The sequence below is a fragment of the Gallus gallus genome, chromosome 2, assembly GCF_016699485.2.
Source record: "Gallus gallus isolate bGalGal1 chromosome 2, bGalGal1.mat.broiler.GRCg7b, whole genome shotgun sequence".
NCBI classification, from domain to species: domain Eukaryota; kingdom Metazoa; phylum Chordata; class Aves; order Galliformes; family Phasianidae; genus Gallus; species Gallus gallus.
This window is the reverse complement of record NC_052533.1, coordinates 107,049,329-107,069,515: the sequence shown is the minus strand read 5'-3', so window position 1 is coordinate 107,069,515 and position 20,187 is coordinate 107,049,329. Positions and strand designations below refer to the sequence as shown.

Sequence of the window (20,187 nt, the reverse complement as noted above, 5' to 3'; positions counted from 1 at the left end):
TCTGATCCCAGACTTATCACATCTGACACCAAAGCCATTGTTCGTCTTCAGCAATGAGGTTGGTGTCAGTATGGAAATCATTTTAATTGTAAAACACATTGAATCCTTTGCATAAATACTTCAGAATGAAATGTGACTTTTACATTAAAGCCAATTATTATTTATATTTTAATATCACTGACAACATTTTATTTTAAAAACTGCTCCAGCGAGCGACAGGAGGCATGCAGTAAAGTCTGAAGGAATACAATAAAAGCAACATCATTCATAACTGGGTACATTACTTTTGGCTTACAGAAGGAAATTGGTTTTACAAAAAAAATTATCACTGCATAGACACATAGTAAGCACAAGTTTCAGAGAATATACTAGGCATCTGGGCACCTTATGTAATCTAGAGATTAAATACCTCACAAATCCTGCATCAGAAAGCCTACATAGGTCTGATCTTCCATATACAAAACTCTACTAGGAGTTCTTCATTTGGGACCGTGTTTCTTCCTTAACATAGATGAGAGGAAGAAGAATGAATCAAACAAGAGAAAGGGAATCAGGATTACTCTCCACTGTGCAGTCAGCCCACTCCTAGCGCTATGCAGAACTCAGTATTTCAACCTCTGCATCCCTTGACAGCATCCAAAAATCTATGTTTAACCCCTGATTTATTCCCCTGGGAGGTTGGAGTTGGATCTGAGTGATAAAAGTCACTTATTTACTTCTTGCTACAGCTAAGTCAAAGTACCTTAAAGTTTTTTTTTTCCCCAAATGGCACTAAGCTGAAAACAAATAGAAAACAATCAAGTGAAAGATAATTGAAATCAGCTTATCTGCTCAGACACTCAGCAAGCATGGCTAACAGAGCTCAAAACTCGCACACAAAAGACGAGAACATTTCTTACAGCACCATGTGAAAAGCCAAGCTGGCTGGGACCTTTTCCAACAGGAATGTGTAAAAAGCAAATGCTGATTTATCAAACACAACATCTACCATTGGCATACTCTACTTCTGAAAACAGTTTTGTCAGAAGGGTTTCTCAGGTCTATGGCAGAACTTCTCTTCAAAGGCCAAAAGAAGTACATGCACAAAAGAAGCCAGGACTTCCACTGACAACTGAGAAGGCAGATGTTTGGATCCCTTACTCTGTCACTACAGCTTTGGAGCCCTGAAATTGGAATGCCACCAGGAAAAGCAATTGTCCTTACCTCTGGGCTCTTATGACATACGTTTCTGGGAACCCAGCTCTGTATGTTATTTTGAAAATAACTTAGCTTTGAATCAATGGTAAATGGAAAAAAAAATCACGCTGTCAATGCTGACAGATTTCAATACAAGGACAAGAATCTGAATGTCCAGTAATAACAAAATGCTATGTTTCCATGACACCTCCCTTCCTCCTGTTTCAGCAGCCTTGTAACTGCTAGTTCACCCTATTTTTCACACTTCTGCTTTCATGCTTAAAAAAACCTATCCAAATTGAAACAGAGTATATTCATAAAAAGGCATTATCATACAGATTTGTAATTTAGGAGACCCTGGCTTAATTTCTTCTTCATTCTGATCTCAGCCCCTTGCCTACAAAACAAGATGAACAGCACATTCTACCTCATTGAATTTTTCTGGAGGCACAAAACATTTCCAAGCCTGATGTGGTAAGACAATCACACTGATAAGAAGCTTGGAAATATCTGACATATTTGCCAGACCACTCCTGCTAGAACACTTTGTACTAACACCAAACAGCCCCACCACCAGCCCAATACGTAGGAGAAGTCTCAATGATATTTAAGAGGACTTTCTTAAAGCTCTCCCAGAGCCCCATGCCTCCTGTGAGGAGAGCAAGTCCAGCCAAACCAGAGAGCAGTGGCCACGAGAACAGGAGACTCCCAGAGAGAAGGGCATGGCAAGTCAAGAAATGAGGGAGGGGAAGAAGGAAAGGAGAGCAGAGTAACAGGTAAATCACAGAATCATAGAATGGCCTGGGTTGAAAAGGACCACAGTGATCATCCAGTTTCAACCCCCCTGCTACGTGCAGGGTCACCAACCATCAGACCAGGCTGCCCAGCGACACATCCAGCCTGGCCTTGAATGCCTCCAGGGATGGGGCACCCACAGCCTCCTTGGGCAACCTGTTCCATTGCATCACCACCCTCTGGGTGAAAAACTTCCTCCTAATACCTAACCTAAACCTCCCCTGTCTCAGTTTAAGACCATTCCCCCTTGTCCTATCACTATCCACCCTCATAAACAGCCGTTCCCTCTCCTATTTATACACTCCTTTCAAGTACTGGAAGGCCACAATAAGGTCTCCCCAGAGCCTTCTCTTCTCCAAGCTAAACAAGCCTAGTTCCCTTAACCTTTCCTCACAGGAGAGGCTCCAGCCCTCTGATCATCTTAGTGGCCCTCCTCTGGACCTGCTCCAAGACCTTCCTGTACTGGGGGCCTCAGGCCTGGACACACCAGATGGGGCCTCACAAGAGCTGAGAAGGGGACAATCACCTCCCTCTCCTTGCTGGCCACCCCTTTTTTAATGCAGCCCGGAACACAGTTGGCCTTCCAGGCTGCAAGCGCACACTGCTGGCTCATGTCCAGGTTCTTGTCTACCAGGACCCCCAAGTCCTTCTCTGCAGGGCTGCTCTCAAGGAGATTTTCCCTCAGTTTGTATAAATACCAGGCACAGAGGTGAGGCTCATCAGCCTGTAGTTCCCCAGGTCTTCCTTTCTCCCTTTCTTAAAAAATGGAAGTAATGTTTCCCTTTTTCCAGTCACCGGGGACTTCACCAGACAGTCATGATTTTTCAAATATGTTTGAGAGCAGCTCGGCAACCACATCAGCCACCTCTTTCCTATCCTTACCCTAACATGGATATCATCCAGCCCCATGGACTTATATACGTTCACTTTCATGAGGAGGACTCGGACTTGTTCCACCGTTACAGTGGGACAGAAACCACTCCCCACACCCTCCCCTGGAGGCTCATGGTCCTGGCAGACATGGGAAGCCTGACCACCCGTGAAGTCCGAAGCAAAGCACTCATTGAGTACCTCAGCTTTTTCTACGTCTGAAGAAGCCAGCTCCCCATTACCTTTCATCAGAGAGCGAACACTCTCCTTGGCCTGTCTCCTCCTGCCTATGTACCTGTACCCTTCTTGTTATCTTTCGCATCCCTCACCAAGTTCAGCTCCATGTGCACCTTGGCTTTCCTAATCCTATCTCTACACACACAGACAACAGCCCTGCATTCCTCCCAGGCTACACAACCCTGCTTCCACTTCCTGTACATTTCCCTCTTTTCTCTCAGTTTAAACTGCAGGTCCTTCCACAGCCACAATGGTCGTCTGCCTCCCCTGCTTGACTTCTGCTGGGGGATGGAGAGCTGCTGCGCTTCTCAGAAGGGTGTCCTTAAAGAGCTGCCAGCTCTGTTCTGTACCCATGCCCTTAAGGACAGTTTCCCAGGGGATCCCATTCAGCAGTTCCTCAAACAGCTGGAAGTTTGCTCTCCTAAAGCACAGGGTCCTAGCTCTGCTTTTTGTCAGGCCTGCATTCTTCAAGATCACAAACTCCACCAAGACATGGTCACTACAGCCCAGGCTGCCTCCAATCTTAACCTCTCTAACACTCTCCTCTGCATTAGTGAGCACCAGGCCCAGTAAGGCTTTACCTCAGGTTGGTCCATCTATTACCTGGACCAGGAAGTTGTCCTCATCAGACTCCAGGAATATCCTGGATTGCCTGCCACCTACCATGCCCCTATCCCAGCAGATATCTGGGTAGTTGAAATCCCCCATCAGGACAAGAGCCCACAAGCGTGACACCTCCTCATCCAGCTTCAGAGCCTCACACCTGTTATGTAAGAGCACCTGGGAAGGTGGGACAGGCTGAGGGGCAGTCCACTTGTTGCCCCAAACAGGGACTTGTTTCCATCTCCGACTGTCTTTGAGGTCACCCCTTCCCACCTGACTGTGAGACAGCAAATGATCCCCTGTTGCTTGAGGAGCATCTCCCCACCACCCTTCCTGTAGGGATGGCAGAGTGTGACTCCACCAATCAATCCCCTTCCCACAATCCCGGATGCTCCTCAGCCTTTCCACTTCCTCCTTTAGCTCTACCACCAGGCTGAGCAGATCCTCCACCTGCTCACACCACACACAGTAGGTATCCCAGCTGCTCTCCTGTAGCAGTGACGGGGCCAGGCATTCTCTGCAGCCTGAGACCTGAACTGAGGCATGGATATTCGTGCTTTCTGACTCTGTATGTCCCTTTTAGCAGCAGCTGGCCACAGTGTGGTGACCGTGGTTGCACCTCGGTGTGTTCAGAGAGCAACAACCTGTTAAGTGACCTGTGAAGTGTTAAGTGCTAAGTGTTAAGCCCCCTCCTATATGGCAAGGTGACCTGCCCTGCCTGCTCGCTGATCTGCTCAGGGTTTGCTCAAAAAACACTTGCTTCACTGTGAGATAACAACCCTCCTCCAATGAAATAAATAAATACTTAAGAGTCAGAGCTGAAGAGATGGGATACAATGGAGGCAAAATGATCGTTGACTTAGAAAGAGAGATCTAAGCTGCTGTAATAGAAACTTTCTTGCTCAGGGCATGTGTGCCTTACTTATGAATCGCAACAGTATTGAATGTCATTAATTGATGTTCACATAAACCCTTCTATCATTTCTGGAGCTGCTTAGGAAACCCAGCTGGAGTCAGTTCAGGTTTTAATGCAGGTTTTCTCTGAAGCTTCAGTTCACATATTCCTTGTGTCATAACAACATCTGCAGCGTCTGCTCCCAGCAGCCTGAGCACTTTACATTTCTCACACCAGGCAGACCCACAAATTGACGATTAACTTATCTCAAATAACACACAGAATACATCTCCCTGCAGGGTCACTCCGTAGTGTCAAATAGCACTCCTTCTCAACCAAAGTCATCACTCCCTCCACCAGGACTAACATAAATATCTGCGGTGAAGAGTGGGAGAAGCCGACCCACAGTTGCCTTTCCCCTATCACTCATGATACACAAGAGCGACTGCACCGCTCAGCCCTTAATCCTTCACCAGCTGTGTGCCTGTAAGCTTCTCTCTAAAATGCCTCATAAATAGGGAGATAAGAGAATAGCAACCAGTATTACAACATGCCTTCACTGCTCATTGTGGAAGCCCAAATGACCGGACATAAAGGCCGAGCTGGAGATGAGGGCACCTTCTTTCTCTCCCGAATTCGCTCTACAGTATAAAAGCTTTCAAATGTTTCTTCCCCAGATGCAGAAAGGCAAAAGCAGCTGCTAACACAGGCTGTTATTCTGGAGGCTGCTAATACAAATCAGGAAGAAATGTACAGCTCTCACTATTCACACACAATTGTTGGGATGCAGTCAAATAATTGAGCAATAAATCAAGTGAGCCGAAAGTCTAAACATCCCTCTGGCTCCCTAAGGCAACTGCACCAGTCTTCATCCTCGTGGTTAATCGTGCTTAACCCTCACCCAAATGACAGGAAGGCTTAATCTCCTGATGGAAGGCAAGGACTTCCCAAGCAACTCCTACAGGTAAATGCAAGACTGCTACTTATCTACAGAAGGTTGGGGGAAGAAGGGACTCTCTCTCAATTATTTTGTATTTGTGGTATCACCCACCACAGCCTTACAGATTACACTTATGAACTGAGCAGCTGCAAAAGCCTCTGGGAAAATCTCTGTTTACTGTCAATAACTGTATTTGATTCTTCTCAGATGCTCTGTTTTTCAGTGGCTACCGAGTAGCTCAGTGCTTCAAACTTAAAGCAAGTAGCACTTGTGATGTTTCTTAAGGCTTCCCCAGCCCCTTGAGTTTCACAGAAATACCACTCAGAGACCTGCTATTATCTTCTTATTACTTCCACTGAGAGTGTAGAATTATACTAATCCTTTGCCCATTTACAAAGAAACCAAATCTGATTCTTCTCCAAAGGAAAAAATAGCACTCAGCTGTAGTACATCCTGAGTCAGTGTGCACTGAGCAACAAGTGGACACGGCTTCTGAATGCAGCGACGTCACTGATGTGGCTGCTGGATGTTTCTGTACCAGCAGGACTAAAGCCAGGCTTTCTAAAGGCAAAGTAAGTCAGATTACAAATGTCTAGGTTTATCAGAGTGACGCTCCAGTTTCCTAGGGTAAGCCTCATATAAATAAGGGATGGATAAAGAAAAACACACACTGTAAATTGGTGCACCACAGGAACAGCAGTGCGGAGACACACTGACTTCTGTGTGATACTGGAGAAGTACAGAATCATACAGAATCATGGAAGGATTAGGCATGTAAGCACTAGCATGCTAATGCCAGGGTAAAGAGTCTTACAATTAAATGGGAGGTGACGTATTTCGGTGCTGGTCTTATGACCCAGGACAAGATGAGGGGAAAGCCTTCCAGTTGCTTTTTAAGTTTGACACTTCTGTTGTGTATACACACCATGCTCAAAACCACCTATCCCACTCTTAAGCTGCAGCTGCAATGCCATGACCATGAAAAGCAGCCTGGGTCTGATGGGCACAAACCTCACCTGCAACTCAGACTGCCACACAATCATAGTTCTAACAAAGTAGCCCAGCAAACAAAGCAGGGTTTGTGTTGTCTTACCCCAAGCATGGGAGGCTTCCTGCCTGTACTGTTTGAGAAGTACTGAGTACATGGTGGTAGGTGCCAGGTGCCCCAGGGTTGGCCCAGGAGCCCACAGGACAGCATTGTCCAACAGCAGCCAGGGGACTGTTGCCAGCATTTGCAGAAGGACGAGCCAGCACTGCATGCTTTCCTTAGCTGCAGTTTTTTGCTTTTTATTCTTCATCCAGTATGCGTTAACAAAGTTCTCTAGGGCCAATTATCAGAGGAGGCTTTTCTGTTACATGTTTCCACATCACCGGGAATGGCAGACTACAATACTCTGTGATGGAGATGCTCCCCCCATATCAACATCTGTATGGTTGCAGCTGCTTTGGTGCTCTTCTCCTCCTCAGTCCAAAAAAGACAGGGATCTCCCAGCAGGAGCCCAGTAGAGGGCCACAAAGATGATAAAGGGCCTGGATCTCTTGTATGAGGAAAGGCCGAGTAACCTGGGTCTGTTCAGCCTGGGGAAAAGAAGACTGAGAGGGCATCTGATTCATGTTTATAAATACCTAAAGGGATGTGAGAGGCAAATAGGTGAGGCAGGCTCTTCTCAGCAGTGCACAGAGAAAAGACAAGGAGTAACAGCTAGAAACTTGAACATCCAAAGTTCCATACTAACACGTGGAAGAGCTTCTTTACAGCAAGAGTAACAGAACACTGGAACAGGTTGTCCAGTGTATGGCAAACAGGTACACAGATAATGGACCAGAGAGATTATTGCATTACACAGAAGAAATGAAATAAAGATCTTACATGTGTCCTGGGCTCCCAGAATAGCTCCAAGAGGAGCGATCTCCAGATAGAGATCCTTCCTCCTTGGGAGTCAGCCCTTAAATGGGGTCTATGAGGTGTGGAGCCTGGCTCCACCCCTTCCAGTCACTCAGGTGAAATTGTGTTCACCTGTGCCCCTGCAGCTGACTCAGCGCTCACCTCAGGTGGTCAATCAGAGGTTCAGGCCGTGATTCAATAGTTCCCATGCATCCAGAAAGGTTGTGCGTTGTCCTTCTATGGAGATATTAAAGACCCATCTGGATGCCTGCCTGTGTGACCTATTGTAGGCAACCTGCTTTAGCGGGGGGGTGGGGGTTGGACTCGATGATCTCTTCAAGTCTCTTCCAACCCCTGCAATTCTGTGCAACTCTGTCCTCCCCCTAGCTGGCAGCCATGCAACGTTAGAGGTGCATTTATGTCAAATGTGCACTTTAGGGTCCAATTCTGCTTAGCCAAATCCAAGCAGCCATGTTTGCTTCATGACCAGGAGGCAGATACAAACACTAAATGTAAGTTCCAGGTTCCAGACCTTCTTCCCCGTGATGCTGACTTACTTCACACTGACCTGCTGCACTGCCTTTATTTCCTTGCTGCCAATTGTTCCTGTTAAGCACAGATCCACATTCACAAACAGCTAGGGCTGAAAGGATAAGCCACATGTGCTAAGAAGCTGTGGATGCCAGTGGGAAGGTCCCACTTGTCCCGCTGTCACACAGGCTCCTGGTTCTTCTCTCCCCTACCTTCACCTCTCACATGGGTGTGGGAAATCTGTTTTCTTCACACATGGCTTTGAGCAACCTCAAGTCTAGACAAGGTGGACTGTGGAAACTTCCAGTGCAGATAGGGGTTTTCCTTGTAAACAAAGTACTTTCTCTTCCATAAAATCAAAACAAGGCCCTCTCTCTCCCAGCCTGTTTATTCTAGGCAATAATTTAAACACTGGAAATTCATTGAGTTTCTTTGTAGTTTGCTGGAAGGAGAAAATGGAGAGGTAAAGTGCCACTCACAACCCAGATCAACGGGCCTGACTACTGGGGACATTTGTAATGCCATCTGATCATTCAGTAATGCTATTAAATGCGGAGACCCCAGTGCTAGCTCAGGAAGTCCTCAAGCCATGGATACCTCTGCGCTGGGAAAACAGTCTGAATTAGCATCAGCACGTTACCCACCTCTGGTACCTCTGTTGGATCCACATGCAGCACCCCATAGCTTTGTGCACGCTCTTAAGCTCACACAGAGCATTGCTGTACACGGATCTCCCCTGGCAGCAGAACTGGCTTAGGGGTGTCCCAGCAGCCAAGCACATAAATTGCTGTAACCCCTGGCATGAGCTGGGATAAGGGGACTGTGCCGAGAAGGGATCTGCCACAGCACGGGGCAGTTTTTCTCCCCACTCTCACTCTGAGGACACAACTGCTGTCTGGGGATGCTCCCTTGGCGGTTGGCGGCTGCCATGCAGCACAAGCAGGTTCAGTCTGTTCAGCCTGACAGATTTCCCTACGGACTAGAAAAACAAACCCTTTCTTTCCCCTTGCCAAGTGACTTCTTGTTCTCTTTGTTTTAAAGAGAAAAGGAATTCTTGTTTCTCCACTGAATAAGATACCTGGTATTCGGCAGCTACGCGTCTGTTCCGGGAGAAGCAGAAAGGGCTCAGTGTAAGCTTACTACACTTCAGCACAAATGAAAATACAAAGGATGCCTCTTCAAAAGCCGTGCACAGAGCGGCCGATGCTTGTACGTACTAGTGTGTGTTTTCCAAGGAGGCAGTGTCTATTGTGGCTGCTAGGAGGCCTATCAGCTAAGGTATGAAATCAGAATTATTTTTAGACAGCATACAGGCTGGTGGAGGAGGGCAGCATGCGATCAGAGATGAAAAAGACGTTCTTGGCTATGGATCTGGTCTCCTCGGGGCTTAAAGGATATGGCTGTAACAAGACCTTTTTGTGCACAAAAACAGGAAGAAATCTGGCTCAGCCTACAGCCTTATTTTCCACAGCACTCTCCTCTTCTCCTTCTATGGTCCAGTTTGATAGTCTGTTCAGTGAGCAGCTAATGCACTGTTCCCTTGGATTTAGAAGCAGAGACTTGAGCAATATTAATTTTTAAAACTAGTTTGTACTTTTTAGGCACCAGCTGGTGGACGTCCTAGCAGTTCTGCTTTGCAGTCTCAAACCTTATTTCTCAGAAGGAAAATTTTCTCATCTGTCTTCTGACCTTCCTTACCTAATTCTTAAGAGATGCACACTGACAGTATCTGCTGTGTGATCCCACTCACACAAACAGGAAAAAAGAAACAGCTGGGATGAGCTAGTAAGCTGGGCAATTATGTACTGCCACTAACAGCTAGCTCACAATCCTCAAATCAGTTCTGTACACCCCTGAAAGCCCTTCTTGCTGTCCATCCAGGAGATGCCAAGACTGTGAGAAGGAGGCTTCTGCATTACAGAGAGCTGACATTTAACTCAGAGACAATGCACTGGGACCTAGTCCCTGCTCCTAGATTAAAGCTGAATGGATTACAAACTGTGAGGCTTGGGAACTAACTTCAGACATTGAAAGACTGGATTTTCTCACTATCAGAATAACTACCTATTTGGAGAGAGATGAGCTTTTAGGGCTACCTCAGAAGGCTAATTTGCACCAGATTTCTGTTGTAAAGTTGGCTCAGGCGGTTTAGACAGCCCAGCTGACTCCTAAGCTTTCCCAAATCTGAGCCTGCATAGTGGCCACATTTAAAAAGATCTGGTCACTGCCTGTCCACCACGGCTTGGAGCCCATTCAAATTTCCATCCCTCTCTATGCCATTGGTTTAGCCAACAAAAACTCTTCTTTTTTCAGGCTCAAATGCTCCTTTCAAAGCTAAACTTGGACATCTCATTTAGCCTGCAAGCAACAGGCCCAGCAAATTCAAGCAACCCTCTTAGCGGTCTGACGTTACACCATCCAGATGACCTGAAGAGGAACAGGCTCAGCCTTCCTCACTGCTGCAAAGTGACTACAGGTTTGAAAATACATCCCATAGCAAGTTATCTTCACTTTGATAATATTATTTTCAGTCTCATGCTGCTTGTTGGTTTGGCTCAATTCAATTGCTAGCAATGCTTAGAGAAAGGGAAACCCTATGGAAAATGCAGCCCAAGTAGAAATGTGCAAGTTAAAACCCAGTACTGAACCACAAAAAGTAACAAACTAAACCAGAACAAAGGCAAATACAACGTGCTTGCTGTTTCTCTCAGATATTTTTTGTCTGCAGTAGCTCAAGTTTTACTGGCCATGTATAAGCTATAAAGGCAGAGTAACGCATTGGTACGTGCAAGACAAATCCTGTTTATCCTTAAAGCTCCTCCAAGCACCAGAATGTGCTGAAGTCAAACAGCTTTACCTATTGGATGGTTTTTACCTAGGTAAGCTACAAACAATAACAAGGGCAAACAATACAGTTTTTATCCTTTACTATGCAAAATCAAGAATAACTTCACCTTCCACATGCAGAAGTTGAAGTGGAACTTGAGGTATACACACCTGCCTGTAACAAAACTAGGAGACTGCACCTTAAGATGGATTCAGGGGAACAATCTTGGTGTAAATTACATCTCCTTTCTGGCAACACCTGAAAATAGATCTCTGAGGGGGAGTGAAAACTGGGGTGTCTCATAAAGATTTGCCACCAGACTTTTGTTAGTACCATTTTTCATTCTAGTCTTAACCTACACAGTTCTAGGTTTAATCTAACTGCATTTTCCAAGCCTTTAACATTAAAACTACTTGTTACTTAACCACATGTATGACTTTCAGTGTGCTGCATGGCAAGAAATCTGCCATACATCTACAATGCAGTCTCTGATCTCACAGCAGCTTTCTGGGAAATGTCATTTGGGATACCAGTAGTTGCTATATTCATTTTGTTTAGCAAGAGTAGCAAGAATTAAAAGAATAATAACGGCATTTCTCGATCTCTGGTCCCTGTGATCAAAGCAGAAGCCAGCGTGAGGTGGTCCCATGTCTGGGTTGTTTTGCTTTCTTTGTAAGATGGGTTCTGGAGAACATACTGGGCAAACAGAGGGCTTGTGAAGTTTGGTGAGCAGTGGGCCCATGGGCAGTAGCAATACCAACTGTAGTAGTTCCCAAGTGGGTAATGCCTGCATGTGTCAAGTCATCCTGTACAGAGTAGGATAAACCTAGGGCCAAGAAGAGGATTTCTGTATTCAGGCACTGTCTTTAGCACATCTCTATCACTTCTCCATGATATATGACTGGATGGAAAATCTCAATAAGTTATTTTAGACGGAGATTTTTTCTGTCTGCATGAAGGAGATGAACAGGAGTAGACAACAAACATTAAATCAAGAAGCTTTCTTGCTTTTACACCCTGTACGTTCCCTGCTCTGTTCACTCATCCTTGCTTTGTTTGTGACCTTTATAAACAATTCATTTTACAATGGAACAGCACAAAAAGTCACAAGTTTACCATTAACTTCTGATTTCACGAAGATTACTTTTCATTCCCATTGCTCCTGCATGCAGAGATCCTCTCGCATTATCTGAAGCACTGCATCCTCCCTGCATGTCTCTTTGCTTTGCCCTTTGGCAGGCGAGAGGCCCTAAAATAATCTGACGGACGGAAACACAATTGCTTTTACAAGCACAATACTTCATTATGTATTTGTTTTGAAAACAGCTTCCAGAGCCTACAGTATGTCAGCAAAAGCCAAAGAAAGAATGTTGATGCTGTTACAAGGTCAGCCTGTCAGAGACTGTAGGCAGCACTGCTGGCATGCCATCAAGTTATCACCATGGCAAACGTGGCAGCTCCCAGGCAATGATTCAGCTGCTCTGGCAATACTGAGGCTCCAGCTAAATGTGAAGATGAGTTACTCATACTGCCTCACACACACATGCACGCACACTACCTTGGGAGTTTCCTGATGTCTGTTTGTATTTTTGTAAATGGCCAAAGGGCTTAAGAAGGAATAAAAGCAGCATGCTCAGGGTGACAAACCACAGGTAGAGCTCCTTCTCTTCATTCACGTATGCTGTATGCGTATATGCACACAAGTATACAAATATGTGCATGTATATAAACAACAACTGCTGATTGCGTGTTACTATAAACAAGTTTTTCCCTAAGCAGCAGAAATAGTGAAACCTGATTCTCAGAAGATTTCCTTCCATTGTATACAATTTCCAGCTTTCTCCCTCTGTAACAACTTCTGCATCTTCAGTGGAGTCAGCCCTTTTGACCTTACCAGCAGTACCAACGTGTGCAGGGCTGGCCAGGGCATAGGTGGTTTGGCTCCTACCGCCAACAGGCTTTAGCTGCTGAATCCTGCTCTCCTGTTGCTCCAGGGGGACTTCATTTGGTTTCTTCCCTCCACTCAGTTGTCAAGATTCTAACAATAGCAGTTTATTAATTCTTGAAATCTCTGCCTTTTGAACTTACGTCGTTATTCTGCCAGTATACAGTGAACGTTAACACTGGTAATGTTCACAATCCCATTTAATACACTTGGAACGTATCCCTTATTGGGATATACGCTTATAGGTTACTAATAAAGTGCAAGTCCTCTCAAAACTATGACATTTGGCAGAGTGCAGAGCCGCTCTGTTAAATGTACAGCTTTCACTTGAGGTTTTTTTTTATTGGGATGCTGTATTATGAATACACTGCTTTAATTTTGAGGGCCTAGGAGCACAGTTTAAAATAATCAAGAATGAAAAGATGGCTTGAGATAAACTACTTCCAACAAACACTTCAGGGTTGTTAGGAGACAGTGCCAGCAGTCTGCTCTGAAAAGACTTTTTCCAAGCTGAAGCTATTAAGTCTGTTTTGCTATACGGGGTGTTTTGTTCCAAGTTTTAATATATTTAAAAAAAAAAAAAAAGCTTTTGTATCCGGGTCTGCCCTACAGCCATGTCCTCACTCCATGTTAGGGCAAGAACCGTGAGTACATCAGCTCTCTCATCTGCCTGCCTTGGCCTGCACCCAGCAGCCTGCAGCTCCTCCAGAGGAAGGGAAACCAGGGACAGGGAGCTCCCGTGCACCCAACCCAGCCTTACTGGGGCCCTGGGGGGGAAGGAAGAAATACGCTTCCATTTGCCACCCAACATCTCCAGCAAAAATGCACCAGTCTTTCTTCATGAGTAGATTCTTCTCCAAGAAAGACCTGGGGTGGCTGCTTACCTGGTAAAGTGATGCATGAGGAAGGGCCAGGACCAGGGTGATGGGCAAGCCCACACAAGAGAGTCACATGGGCTGCAGTGGGGACTGCGCTGTTGCGTTGCCCAGAGGAGCCTTCCCAAGCAAGGATTCTTTGATTTGTAGCAGAATCATGAATGGACTGAGCAGCACCCGTGAATGTGGTCTCCCCTGCTCTCACCTCACCATGGCTCTCAAGCTCCGCAGTGGATACACAGCCTGCAGCAAGAGGATGCAGAAGCCTGGCTGCTTAGAAAACAGTAGCATTAATGGGTATTTCCTAGTAATCTCTAAAGGGCAGTACAGGAAGTCTACTAATTTTTCTAAGAAGGGCTGTTAAGAGGGGAACATCAAAAAACACAGTCTTTTGAAACTTACTTAAGGTTTTTTTTTTTGGTTTTTTTTTTCTGGAAGCACTTGGGTCTTTGGATGCTTCAGAGCTCTCAAGAGATTAGACCAAATCACTGATGACCTGTATCTACATGTATTTACTCAGCTGACCATAGAACCATAGAATATGCTGAGCTGGAAGGAATTCACAAGGATCACGGAGTTCAACCCCTGGTTCCACAACCCAAACCCTATGTCTGAGAGTATTGTCCAGTGTTCCTTGAACTCTAGTACGTGGGGCTGAGCCCACTGCTCTGGGCAGCCTGTTCCATGCCCTCCGATCTCTGGTGCAGAACCTTTTCCTAACCTCCCCCTCACACAGCTCCATGCCGTTCCCTCAGGCCATGTCACACTCTCCAGAGAGCAGAGCTCAGCACAGCCCCTCCGCTCCCTGTGAGGAGCTGCAGCCACTATGAGGCCTCCCCTCAGCTCCTTTGCTCTAGGCTGAGCAAACCCAGGGACCTCAGCTGCTCCTCACACACCTTACCCTCCAGACCCTTCACCATCTTCGTAGTCCACCTCTGGACACTCTTTAATAGTTTTATGTCCTTCTTATATTGTGATGCCAAAAACTGTACCAACGTTCTCATGTGGCTTACTGCAAGGGTCCATCCTTCACAGAGATCGCTCAGCCACACCCTGGCCACCTTATTCATTCTCTACAGTTTCATGGTTATTATTCTTGGGATCAGAACAGGTCAAAGATGAGCACATAATATCCAGGCTCTGCCTTGGTCTGGCTGCCTTCACTCATGACTCTTTGGGAACCCTCTCCATTAGGCCTGCACCTCCCCACAGCTCACAGCACTGGCTGCAGGGAGGCCTCCACAGGGAGTTCCACATTCGGCTGTTTTTCCCAAGGAGAAACTATCACCTTCTTCCCTTACAAAAAGACACTTATCCAGAGAATAATAGTGGAAAGCAAAAGACAGAAGCCGTGTTCCAGTGCTGAATGATTACAGAGAGGAAAGATAAATTTACTTTCACTGTGCACAAGGGATGCTGTCACAGATGGAGGAAATGGGGAATCATTAGCCCATTAGGGGACTGCATAAAAAGCATGAGAGAAGAGAGGTGAGGCAGGCAATGTTTTCAAAATGAGAACGCACATATGGATGAAGGAGTCTAATTTTAATCATCCACATATGAAATCCTTGGACCAGCTCCCAATCTCCTTGGAGCGGGAGCAGTTGTTCAGGATTCCCTGTCTTGGCAGGTGTGCAGCCAGCTCCTGCTCCTCCTCTGCAGAGTTTGAGCACACACCAACTCCTGCAGGGCACAGCCCAGAGCAGGGGCTCACCATGTGGCAGAGCAGTGACAGTCTCTCTCTGACATCTGACATCAAAAGGAGGCATTGATCAGCTGCCTCTGCTTCCTCCTGTGTGGGTTTGCTTCCTGTCACCACCTGGCAGTCAGGTCTGAGTTCCCCATCAGCCTGCTCAGCAGGAGGATGCAAATTTCTTTAGGAAGGCAGCAAGTAATGGCTGACTTTGTAATCTAGGGAAGGGCCCCTGAGAGGTATAACTTCTTCCTTGTTGGCATTGCCATATACTGCCTTTACTCAAGCAAACTAAGTGCACAAAAATCACAGAATCACAGAATGGCTTGGGTTGGAAGGGACCACAAGGATCATCAAGTTCCAACCCCCTGCCACAGGCAGGGCCACCAACCTCCAGATCTGGTACTAGACCAGGTTGCCCAGAGCCCTGTCCAACGTGGTCTTGAACACAGAATGGCCATTTCTTCCTTTGTATCTCTCATCTATTTATCCCAGCCACACTGCTCAACATGAGCAGCAACGCCAGGCCACTGTTATTATTCTTAGAGGTCTTAAGCCTTAAAATGAAAACAGCGCATGCCATAGCTAGGGGAAAAGACACTTTAGATAACTCAGAATTACAGTGCCCAGATGCAGAGCTTCTCCTTTTGCTAGCATTAGGAATCAGACTGAAGACTGATAGAAATGCATTTTCTAAAAATTAATAATCACTGACTTCCCGCTTTATTTTTACCACACGCTTAGCAGGCTGTCTTACCCACTCAGGAAGATCACAGCTCTCATTTCGTTGCTGCTGGCACTGCTCTGCTACTTCACAGAAAAGAGGGAAATAAAAGCAGTCTCGCAGGAAGGTTAAAGATGCATCAGAAGCGCTCGTTGACCCCAGAGTGCGACTATTGACCAGCAACATCCTGCAAGCCCATTTATTACCCAACTGCTGGAAAACCAAGTAGAATGAATAATTCATTGATTTTCAGTAACCTAAAGCATGAGCAATGGTACTGAAGATCAGAGAACAGGGAGGAGCGGGAGGAAAGAAGGCATCTTTTTCAGAGCTTACCATAACTGAATAGTTTATCCCATCTCTGCTTAGAGATTTAAGGCCCGGTCCAGCAATACTATTAAAATCCCAGACAAAAATATCCCTTTAGAAAAATGTAAGTAAACACACTATATATAACTTAATGGGAGCCAAAATCAAAGCAAATGGCACCACAAGCAACTTGACAATAAAAATGTGAAAATGCTTATGACTTCCTGAGAGCAAAATGCAGCCGGCTATATGTTGAGAATCGCAAATCGCTGCCAGCAGCAAAGTGTTTTAACACTCTGGAGTTCGGAATCAGTTCTACTTAAATTTTTATAGTGAAAACCAATTTCAATAATATCCTTTTGTGGGAATACATTTTCAGAGGCAGGAAAGTCTTGGGCTAACCAGCTCCAAGACTGCAGATCCTGCTTTAGTGAGAACGCTTTCAGAGATGAAACAGAAAGGAACATTAAATACCTCTTCCCTTGCAAGCTAAAAATAAAGCACGTGAATGCTTGCTTCCTTTCAAGATGCTATAACAAGCCCACAAACAATTACTTGAGACAGGGTTTCACCGGTTTGTGCTACAACCCATCCTTCCCTCTCATTTAATTTCTGTCCTTGGCAATTTTTGCAGAAAGCTGAAAAGAAGACTAGCCTAGACTTTGGTCCCTTGTGGAAAAACATGATACCTCTTAGCTCTATGAATAACTAGCCACGCCACTGCTCAACCCTGATAGCCCCAAGGGGACAGACCCAGCTCCCAGGCTGCTTGGGGTGCCAGTGGAGTGGGCAGCAGGTTCAGGAGGTGGAGGTGGTACAGTCCTCGGGGGAGACAGAGCCTCTTCCCTTCATGATGCGCAGCATCAGAAGCCTTCTGTGGCCAAATGCCAGACAGAGATGTTTTCGCTAAATCACCTATTTTGGCTTTTTAAAGAACACTGCCGAGAGAAAAAGCTCAAATACAAAAAAATACAAACCTCTTATCAGTGGTTTTCAAAGATGTCATATTTTTACCAGTTAATTCAGCTTTTCGCTCTGAATACGCAACTACCGTGGCCCACTGCACCCCCAAGACCAAGTGCTTAAGCACATGAAGTGCTGTGCTCAAACCCCAAACTCAACAGCTTTTGTATTAGTCTCTAAATAATCTTTAATATTTTTGTTAAAAAAAAAAAAGCAAAGAAATTACAGTTACGACTACACAGACAAACAAATCGCACTAATTTCTTTGAAGAAACCATTTTTTCCTTACTAGTTTTCAGAATAGTCTCGTTCTCTTTAAGGGAGTCCAGATACATCTCCAAATTACGTAATTGCTAGTCATTCGTCTGTCCAGTGGTGTCTTGTCTGAGCCTAAATGATGAGACAAAGAATCTAAGAACTAATTGTGCTTTACAAAAATCCTACATGCAGCTCCTTGCACCAAATTGTTGACTCCTCAAGGGTTAATTAACTACTTTCTTATGGAAGATGGAAATTCTATATGAAAAATCACCATTCCCACATCTCCAAAACAATTAACGTGGATAATTCTGTTGGGGATAGCAGCAGAAATAACACATTTTCTATCACAGTGAGCATCTCAATCAGAACACCCATATGTATTTCCAGACTGAGCTCTTATTCTTGGGTGGGGACTTTGGTTTGCACACGTTTGGCCTTGTAAGAGTTAGGCAGATTCAGTAATGATCCCAATGCTGTTACAAATAGAATGCTAAGGCTGCCAACAGGTACGTGGTCAGTAATTTCATAAAATGAGACAACAGCAAAAAGCAAGTACAATGTTTAAATGCCATTATTTAATATTATTTAAATACTAATAATGATCACAGAAGTCACATTAAATTATGGAAAAGTTTCTTACTGCCTAGGAAAGCCTGAGAATTACATGTAGGTAAGCCAGCCTTCCAGAAAAAAACAGCCCCTGTAATTCCCCAGTGACTTTTGGGTTCAATACAGTGGAACAGAAGAGGTGAAACCTGGTATGTTGGTTACTGGCTGTGGTCATCAGAGACAAAACTTAGCAAGATAATCCCTCCTATCTAAGGGCATCCAGTACAACACAGAAACCAGTCTCTTCCCTGTAGACTTTCTATTGAAAACAAATAAACAAGGGCTAGAAATAACATTCCAGAGGAAATGTCTTTTTTTCTGAACTATATTTTAAAATAAGCAGAAAGCACTGCTTCGTTTCCTAGGACCCAGAAGGCCTTTTCCTACAGTTAACTTATTAAAACCACCACTGAGGTGGGTTGCTGTGTGACGTCTGGGTCTCCCACCACCATTTAACCCTCATAGCCTCACGCTGTGGTTTGGGAATCCAGACTCAAGGTTTCCTACTGAGAAAACTTCACCATGCATTTCTGGAGTGGGACCGAAGACATTTTGATTTTAAATGAAGCTTCCTGGTAAATATAAACAGTGGAGAAGTTGAGCATCCTAGCCCAGTAGTCAGAGTTTAGGTGGCATCTATTACAGGAACTGGAGCAGTCTTGTGGAGACAGCAACTGGTATTACAGACTGGTTGAGGTTGGAAAGGACCTCTGGAGGCCAATGGGTCCAACGTCTGCTCAAGAAGGGACACCTAGAGCTTCTTGGCCAGGATCATGGGTTCCCTAACAAGGAACAGCTCAGCTCTTTCTACCATGATAGTTAAAGCTAAATCTAAAATAGCGTTTTCAGGATACGCTTTAATAAAAGGGAATTTGTAAATGCTAAGACAAATACCAACATAAAGAAAAAAAGAAGAATAGAATTTATCATCAAAGTCTAGCTTTTCTTTTAGTAAAACAACTGTTTCATAGTGCTACGTAGTGTTCTGCTCTGCGGACATGCATGGGTGCAACAAAAATCTGAAATATGAATTTTGCTTAGAAAAAAAATGTTGTTATTGAAGTTAAAGAAACAGTTGAACCACAAAGAATCCAGGAAACAGAGAAGTCTATTTAGAGCATTAACCACATTTTGTTTACTGCTTAGGATGAATTCATCATGCAAACAGTCCAAAGTGAGATGCTGGCAGGCTCCGAGCACGCTCTGAAATGCAGAGGCCAGATACATTCTACATCCATATTAGGCTGTCCTGAGTCCTGAGCTGGATTCAACCCTTCTGCTTTGCCTGTGACTTGAAAATTCCAGTGATGGCATTTGACATGCAGCATCACCACAATCAAAACATCTTAAAAAGGTGTTTGAACACACCAGGCTGGCACTAGCTACAGAAGCACAAAACTAGGGACACAAAACTGGAACCAAGAGCTCCCACATTAAAAGACAGAGGGAGGATGTGGGGAAGGACTCGTCTCGAATAAAAACACAAATGTTTATTAATTAAACAAGAAGCTTTAGCCTAAAGCAGCATAAGTCTGACATATACGTCAAATGAAATCTGTGTTTTATACTAAGGATACTACAGAACTAGCTCACTTACTCAGCATATAATTCATTTCTAAGAAAAGAGGTGTGCAGTAGCAGTCCTTCAGTTCACCTCCCGCCCGTGATTCCTCACATACCTACGTACGAGAACATTTCGACACAATCTGGATCAATCTGGAGTAAAGCTGACACTCCCTGAAAGCTGAAACCAAATTTTCCCATCTGAACTGTTTGCACACATGCACCAGGGATCTCTGACATGTCCGGGACAGAAGAGCTACATGCTGCTACTTAACAACACAGTAACACCACCATATAATGCACACTGATGTACCAATACAAATACTTCTTTGCCAACAGAAGAAAACAAAATCACAAATATATAGGAACTAGGAAAAAGAGTAAGACCAGAAACAACTGCATGGTTGAATCCCCTTTCCTAAGAGCATGTGTAAAAGCAAACATTCTGCATTAATATGTCCACTGAGTTTCAACCGAGAGATAATG

The 20,187-nt window shown here is 44.9% G+C and overlaps 1 protein-coding gene across 3 annotated transcripts in view; it reads right to left on the bottom strand.

Annotated features, from left to right (window-relative positions):
- The window catches only part of DTNA (dystrobrevin alpha), a 220,355-nt gene that overhangs the window by 137,775 nt on the left and 62,393 nt on the right, over nt 1-20,187 (bottom strand). The gene's annotated exons all lie outside the window — the stretch shown is intronic.